Genomic DNA, 8,654 nt, shown 5'->3' with positions numbered 1-8,654 from the left:
AAAGAGACTGAGTGATACAGTTACTAAATGGCTTTTGCCTGCAAACCCTAACACAAATTCTTCTCAGCTGGGCTGTATTGCTAGGATCCCTCCTTCTGCTGAAGCTCGGATTCTAGAGCTTTCCTTTCCCCTAAGGCCTGTGTGTGGGCACAGGAAAGACCAGGCCTCCCTACTGGGGCCGTGTTTATCCCTGGGACATCTCTCTCATGCCCCATCTTCCTGTTTCTCTTCTGTTCCAGGGTCAGGACCTGACAAAAATGAGGTGCCCCCAGGGCGGCTAGGGAGCCTTAGCAACCCAGATACAGGGTGCACACGGGCCAGCTGAGTGAGCCCCTCTGCTCCCCTAGAAAAAGACATCTGGTGACCAATACCCCACTGCAAGGTCAGGGGCTGGTGAGGGACAGGGCTTGGGGAGCAGAGACCATTTCCAGTGAGCTTGAGTGGAGGGGGTTTCCGAGAAGGTCACGGGAGATCACAGCCACCCACGTGAGGGCCTGTGGGCTTGGGGTGCACATAGCTTCTGTCTCCAGGCTCTGTTCAGGGCCTAGAGAATCTCGTTCCTCTCCCTGCACCTGCTCGCTACACAAGGGCTCTGCCGTCTGGTGGTCCATCCTGATTGCCTGCAGCCCCCGCCCCCAGGCCCTGCAAACTTCAGGTTCAAAGACCCAATTATGGAGCCCAAGGTCTAGGAGGTGGAGTTGCCAGATACAGGGCACTCATGCAACATTTGGGACATGCGGATACTCAAGATATATTCACTTTATTGGAAATTCAAATATAATTGGACGTTCTGTATTTTTATTGGCTAAACCTGGCACCAGTTGTGGAAGGAGGGCGCAGTAGGGAGCAGGGCTGAGTGGAAAGGTTCCCAAGCTTGCCTTCTGCCAGCCCTGTGTCTGGGGCTGCACTGCCACCTGCCCCCACCCCACAGGTACTCAGACTCTGAAGCAGCCCCCTTACAAGGGGAACTGGTGATGGCTGCAGGGGTACCCAGAGCAAACCCCAACGTGAAGGGAGATGGCTGCCCCACCCACATCCCCCACCCGGGGGACCCTCCCTCTGACCAGCACTTCGAGACCCTCTCCCATGCCAGCAACCTTTCCGGGCAATGACCATGCGTGAAGCCTCACAGCAGTCCTGAGGGGCATTAAACTGCTGGGCATATCTCTCACCCGGACCAGTGACTGGACCGTCCAGGTGATACTTACCCCCTCTCGCCCCTGCCCACCCTCCATCTAAGAATCCAGGGGAGAACCCAGTGCACCGTGGGTGGCTGGGAACCAGGGCTGGTGACCCACACATCTGGGCAGTGCACACTGTGGCCCCCACATGGCCCCCCTACAAGATTGCAGAACCCCCAGGAGGCCGGCCTGCAGTAGGCTTGAAGCTGTGGTCCCCGCAACGTGGGTGGGCCCGAACTCCGGCTAGCTCCATCACTGCCCGCAGAACCCTGCAGGACTGTGCCCATCAGAAAGGGCTTCGTTGGAACCTTCCCAGACTAGTGACACTGTTATCTGGCATCGGATAAAGGAGCCCCACAGCCATCTGGAGCACACAGCAAACCTGGGCCACCGGCCCTTGGTCCCACAGCCCCTGCGGGGGAGGCGGGGGCGCATCTAGGTGAACCAACCCTGTGCCCACCTTCAACCCCTCCCACCTGGCTGCGCCCCTACCCAGGCCCAGACCTGGTAATGAGAAGGACAAAAGCATCCTCCACCCTGAGCACCTCCTGCCACATGAGGTGTCGTGATCAATGCGCACTTTGGAGCTGTGAACAGAGCTGGTGGTGCTTTGGGTACTATCACCATCACCCACATTTAGAGGAAGCAGGGGCGTACTCCAAGGAGCGGGGAGTGCTGTATGTGGCCATGTGGCCACCTGTCTTTGGAGACATGGCCTCGAGTTTGACTTACCTGGACTCCCCACACAAACACTTGGCCCCCCTAGGAAACCCCCAGTCTGGGGAAGCTCTCCCAGGCCTGCTCACGTGGGCAGAGACAGACCTTCTTGCCCTCAGGTGCAAAGTGCGCATGCGCCTGACTGCGCAGAGCACAGGTGCCCGGGCCTTAGGGCGGGACTGTGGGGGCCCCTGGGGGCCCCCCAAACGTAACTCCTTCCTTTTTGGTGCTTACCAAGCATCGATTGTGACCCACTAAGGTGCAGACAGAGCTCAGTGGGAGGTGATCAGCAGAAAATGGAGTGGATCACACATCGAATGCATCACACTTAGGGTGAGTTGATGCTGTTTTGTAAAAATTGTATCAGTTACAGATACATATATGTACGTGTACTTACATCTGTACAGCAGGTGTGCATGTATCACACGTAGGGTGAATGTGCGGCACGTGTATTTTTTATGAAAATTGTATCCATTACAGACAAATGCATGTGTTTTGTATACACATGTACATACATTATACATCCAAACATGTATACATGTGTACACCCGTGTGTGGGGGGTTGTCTCGTGAACTGTTTTATCTCCTGTGAGTCACAGCCAAGGAAGTTTGAGAAACCCTCTTCTATTCTGTTTACCTAAAGAGAAAGAAAAACAACAAACCAAAGGTCCCTCGGCTTCTCAGGAAACAGGCCACAGACGTTTCTAGGCAGGCTCTGAAGGTCAAGGGGCGGAGACTGGGTTCCCGGGCCTGCCACAGGCACAGGAGGGCGTGTTGACACGGGCTGCGGGTGTCCGGGAAAGAGCTTGGATTTGAAGAGTCCAAAAGAGCTCAGTGTGTACCCCAGCTTCCCTGGTCCTCCTCGGCCCTTACCTGTCTTACCCACGTCTGGAGACCATTTTGAGGTTAAGCGCGGTATCATATGTGAAGGTTCTTACACGAGGCCCTAAGGAGACCCTTCTTCCTTCTTGTTCTCACAACCAGAGGTTTTTAACTTGCAGAGGAAACCCGAGTCATCCCCGACATCCTTTCCAGCGACAAAGGCCCCTTAGAACCAATCCCACCCCCAGCCTACAACTCACAAAGGAACAAAACACAGACAAAAACTTAAAACAAGCAACAACACCACACACTGAACCCGCCCCGTCCCTCGGCGTGCGTAAGATACACACAGGAAGGAAGTGGCTGGGTGATTCAAAGAGGCCAAGCGTTGATGTCTCAAGCAAAGGAATATTTTCCGACAAGCCCGCCCTGGCTGTGGTTTGGAACAAGGTTTCAGACGTAGCCTTGCCAGTGCCCCCTCCCCGACCCCCGCCAGCCCTTGTACCTGCTGTCTAGACACAGCAGCGAGGGTGGACCCCACACAGGAAGGCCCCCAGCAGCTGAGCAAACGCCGCTGGGCTGGCCCTCACGGCTGGCGCTGCGGTCCAGGGCGGGCAGGCGTGGGCGGCTGCCCTGTGCGCAGGGCCGAGGGAAGACCTCCAAGAAGCCTGTTTCTCCATGTGTTTCCAGCTCCTGACTCACCAACAAACCTGTTTTTGATTTCTCATCCTAACCAGCTTCAGGCCCCGGCAGGTCCAGCCTGATGGAAGGTGTCACTCCCTAACCCTTCCACACCCCTGCGACCCGCAAGGGCTTACCTGCCGGCCCCAGCTCGGAGCCGGTCAGCCCCCACGTCCAGGCTCCTTGGGTGGCCAGCACCCTGACTGGTCTGTGCTCCTTGTTCTCTGCCCTTCCTCTCTCCTCCAACCATGAGCCCACATCCCCGTCCCTTCCCCAGAGCCTGGTGCCATGCCTCCTCTTCTGTGCACCTTCCCTGCCTCTCCCCTGCTGGGATGGATGCTGAGGTTTACCAGGTCGGCAGCTGCCTATCCAGCTATGTGAGCAAGTGGATTAACTCTCTTTTTATCCTTCCCTACCTGTAGAATGGAGATAATCAAGGTGTCTGCTGAGACAACATCACAGCCCCAAGGCACTGAGCCCGGCCCGTGGTACCTTTGGCTCCATCCACGTCAGCTTCAGTGGTCATGATGATAACAGGCCTTTCATCCTCCTAGAGGTGTACTCTCTCTGCAGTAAGACTTACTAGTCCTCCCTCCATTTTCCCTTCTTGCCCATAGAATCTTCTCTGCATGCAGCAGGGGGGCTGCCTCTCCTAGCTGTCCAGGGCCTGGAGCCCCGGCGTGGTGGAAGGCAGCTGAGAGCCTGAGAGTGGCAAACAGCACCCCCTGCGGGAGGGGCAAGAGCAGCTCGGGAGGCCGCGCCTTAGCTGCCTCGGACGGGCCTGGGGCCAACGTCCACTGCACTGGCCGGAGACATCGGTCAGCATTGACCATCCTCCAGCCAAGCAGGGGTCGGGCTGTGCTCAGATCAAGGGCTCAGGAAGACCTTGCAGGCTGAGCGCCCCCTGTGGGAGTGTCTCTGAGTTGACATTCCGCGGGGCCCTCGAAAGCTCTGGAGTCCAAGCCCCTAGGCCAGATAGTCATCTCCACGCCTGACCTTCAGCCAAGCACACTCATCCGCAGAGGCGGGGGCTAACCAGGCGACTGCGCCTGAGGGTACCAGGACCTAAGCCGACCACCCAGGCTATCCTTGGAGGGACTGGCACTGAGGCTTGAGAAATGGGTGCCTTTGAAAGATGTATGATGAAGGTGACTCTCAGCAGGGTGAACTCAGGGCATCATGTTTCCCTAGTGATCAAAAGTGCAGGATCTGGGCGCCCAGCCTGGGCACGCGCAGCTGTACTGGGGCTCGCCTGGCCCTCCCGTCCGGGGGCTTCTCAGCCTCTGTACCGCTGGACTTCACACAGGCTCCCCTGGTTTTTTTCTGTTATAAATACTTTATTTCAACTAGAAGGTACAATCTCTCAGGGGGGTTAGAATTTGAAAAGCTCCAATCACATCCTGTATAACTCCATAAAAAAACAGCGGGACAGCCCGGCTTAGAGCATATACATTTCTGCACAGTCTTTATGGAATCTGCACAAAGAATTGTCTTCTCCCTTGGCTCCAATTACTTGTTCTTGGCTGTGGGGTTCTTTCTGTCCCAGTATATCCAGATTGGTGAAGTGACAAGGACAGCAATGTAGCCAAAGTTCTCTCCAAGCATGCAGGAAACGGGTCCTTCCTGCCATGGCCTTCCCCAATCAAGTGGAAAATTTAAGTCTCCAAGCCTTGTTCCTACAAAACTAGAAATCGTAATGATCAAGAGACTCTTCTCCCAAATGGATGTGACCCCATTTCTGCGGAAAACTCTTAGCCCTGCTTTGAAGTTTCGTCCTCACAAACGTGAACAAGATACAGTAGTAAAAGTAGACCAGCGAACTGCAAAGGAAAACGTTTCCAACACCAACTCGATTAGTGGTGCTCTGTACAGAACAAAAATTACCGGAAAGGGGAAACAAGACGTAAGAAAGTCAATACAGCTTTTCAAAAGGCTGGTGACCTTGTGATAATGAACTTCTTTGAGAAGATGCAGTTGGTTTCACTACTCAGTGTGATACTAAGGTGACAGCAGTTACCAAAACAGAACAGGTGCATGACTATGTTATGCACTGGACTGTTTCCAATATTGCGAAGTTCTCCAAGAGGAATGATGGAATGACGATGCTAAGGATCATTGAAAATATGCGTAAAAGATGGGCACACAGTAGTCTCTTGAAGTCAGCATCTTTCATGGCTCCCCACTCTCGGAAGGCTCATCTTCTAGGGCGTGAGCTCCTCCTAAGAGCAGAAAGAAATTCTGAGACCTCTGTCTGCCTGCCCTGTGCCCAGAGCGCCCCTCCTGTCTTGCCCAAGGTACAGCCCACCCTCCATTGGTGCCCCCACCCCGCACCCATCCCCCACCTTCTCCCCCATCTACTCAAGGACATCACTGGTTCTCTCTCCTTTCCTCCGAATCATCAACCTTTCACTTCTACCAGATTGCACCCATCAGTGGACCACATTGTTGTTACTCCTGCTTTTAAACCCACCCGAGCTGCCTCCCCTCCTTCCTTCTTCCAGGGTGGAGTCCCAGGGGCCAGATTTACCCTCCCTCCAAAACTGCCAACGTGATCAGACAAGCTAGGTGAACAACAGGACATCGGGCAAGGAAGGACGGTGGTCCCTGGGAGACGGGAAATGGATGGGGTGAGGCCTGTGATGGCCCGCTCACTGCCTGAGAGATCTCTTCACTGCAGAGCAGACAGGGATTCCTGGATGAAGGGAGAGAGCCCCCAAGTTCAGGAGATGGAGCTGGACATCCAGGGAGATAAAGGCAGCTAGAGTTTTCAGGACAGAAGACCAAAAAGGAGACCGCTGCCAACAGAGAGCCCTGGTGATCTGCAGAAGGTTCCCTGGGGAACTCACACACCCCTGTGAAGAGCATGTAAGGGGAGACAGGCTTGTGCCCAGTGCCCACGTGGGGCTCCACTGGCCAGATCGGAACCTCAGATTCACTGGGTATCAGGTAGAGTGCCCAGGGTTATACCAGACTCTTACACCTGGACAGCACAGCTCCAAACTCAGCCAGCAAGTCCGAAAATTGAGACCAGGAAAGATCAAACAACTTTTAAGTCACTTCCTCGCACCTCAGGAAAAAAGCTCAAGACTATTTCTAAGAATATAAATGTATCGTGCAGCCCGCTTGGTCAAATCGCACTGCCTGGTATCCAGTTCAAATGGCCTTGAGCACGAAGAAGCTGGGGGAAAAAGAACTTGCTCAGCTGGCCGGCACAGAGCATCTCATATAGGTCAGAGGCCATGTCTGCCTGGGCAGCAGCTGTCAGGAGGGTAGGAGCGTCCTTGTCTTACACACGAGCTCCTCCTAAGAGCATGAGGACCATGACAGGGGGCGGACTGGGGAAGAGGTCATTCAATACACAAAAGAAGCAGGAAAAACAGCTCAAGTCCACATCCTCCTCCAGGAACCTTCCTGTCTCAGCCTCACTCCAAAACAGGGTTTTTTTTTCCTACTTGCTCTAATCTCTCTCCTCCTTTCTCTCCCTTTTTCCTCTTTATGGTGAATATAACATACATCCAGGAAAATGTTTCAAATAGAAATGTTCAATTTAGCGGATTATTGTAAAGCAAACCCCTATGTGGTCACCAGGCAGATGCATCCTAGTTACTCCTCCTCCCTCCCTGCCCCCTCCCTGGATTCCTGCCCTCTGGCATCCCCAGGAAGCCCCTCCTTAAGTGGCTTTCTAGTTTACCTCCTAAGCCGGCATCCTTAAATGATGAGGGTGAGATGTGCATGTCTGTGTAACATTTATCAGTGGAATCAAGCAGTGTACGCAGTTTTAGATCCACCTTCTTTCTCTCCATATTATGTGCTTCTAAGATCTCACCATGTTAGGGAGGAGGGTATAGTTCAGTTGTAGAGCGTGTGCTTCGCATGCACGAGGTCCTGAGTTCAATCCCCAGCACCTCTGTTAAAATAAATAAAAAATAAATAAACTTAATTACTCCCCCTGCTAAAAAATTTTTTAAAAAAGCAGTAGCACCAGAGTCCCCATCAGTGGATCCTACATCACCTGTCTGGAAAGAAAAAAAAAAAGATTTCACCCTGCTGCTGTATGCATCTGTACATACTATATGCATGCTGTATGCATTGGGACTCCTGGAACCACTGGGGTTTTTTTGTTTGTTTGTTTGCTTGCTTTTGGCAGATGAGGCGGTACTGGGAATTGTTCCTTCTGTTCCAGCTGTACAGAATTCATTGTAGGAATATACATTTTTTTTCAGCCCATTACACTATGGATGAATATTTCCACTGTTTCCATCTGGGGACCGTCTTCGTCAGTTCAGACTGCTATAACAAAAATACCACAGACTGATGGTTACAAACTATACTTACCAAAGGGGAAAGGGCAGGGAGGGATAAATTAGGGGTTGCGAATTAACAGACACACATCACTGTATATAAAATAGATAAACAACAAAGACCTAATACAGAGCACAGGGAACTGTATCCAATTTCTTGTAATAGCTTATCATGGAAAAGAATCTGAAAGGAAAATACATATGTATGTATGTGTATAACTAACTGAATCACTTAGCTGTACACCTGAAACTAAAGTTGTAAATCAATGACACATCAATAAAAAAAAAAATTTTAATACAATTAAATAAAAACTCTTCCCTGAAAGCCATCAGGGAGTCCAGGTCTTTGGAGCACTGAAAAAAAAAAAACAAACCAAAAAACACAAAGACTGGGTGGCTACAACAAACACTTATTTCTCACAGTTCTGGAGGTGGGAAGTCCAAAATGTCTTTCCCTGTGTCCTCACACAGAAGAGAGAGAAAGAGAGACAGAGAGAAAGCTCTCTTGTGTCTCTTCAGGTAAGGTCACTAATCCCACATGAAGGCTCCACTCTCATGACCTAATCGCCTAATGACCTCGTGACCTAATTGCCTCCAAAGTCCCCACCTCCAAATGCCATCATGTTGAAGATTGAGTTTCAACATACGAATTCGGGGGACACAAACATTTGGTCCATAGCAGAGGCTGTGGTCAACATATTGCTAAGAATATACCTGCATAGGTATTTGGCTGCAAAACACACTCACACTAGTAGGTAAGTAGCTCCTAGAGGAATTGCAGGCTCACGGGTGTGCAAATCTCCAGCTTTAGAGGACACAGTCACATCCTTCTCCAAGGTGATTACAGCACCAGCGATGTTACGAGTTCCTGTGACTTCACACACGTGCCAACCCCTGGCGTTGTCAGTCTTGGTGATGTAGGCCACTAGTTTGTTGTGATTTTAATTTGCAG

General features: G+C 52.0%; 1 pseudogene; it reads right to left on the bottom strand.

Annotated features, from left to right (window-relative positions):
• Window positions 1–4,910: 4,910 nt before the first annotated feature.
• Window positions 4,911–5,574, bottom strand: LOC102517246 (annotated as a pseudogene).
• Between the last annotated feature and the right edge of the window lie 3,080 nt (window positions 5,575–8,654).

The sequence above is a fragment of the Camelus ferus genome, chromosome 27 (assembly GCF_009834535.1).
Source record: "Camelus ferus isolate YT-003-E chromosome 27, BCGSAC_Cfer_1.0, whole genome shotgun sequence".
Taxonomy (NCBI): domain Eukaryota; kingdom Metazoa; phylum Chordata; class Mammalia; order Artiodactyla; family Camelidae; genus Camelus; species Camelus ferus.
The sequence above is the reverse complement of the archived record's forward strand: the minus strand, read 5'-3'. Positions and strand labels throughout refer to the sequence as shown.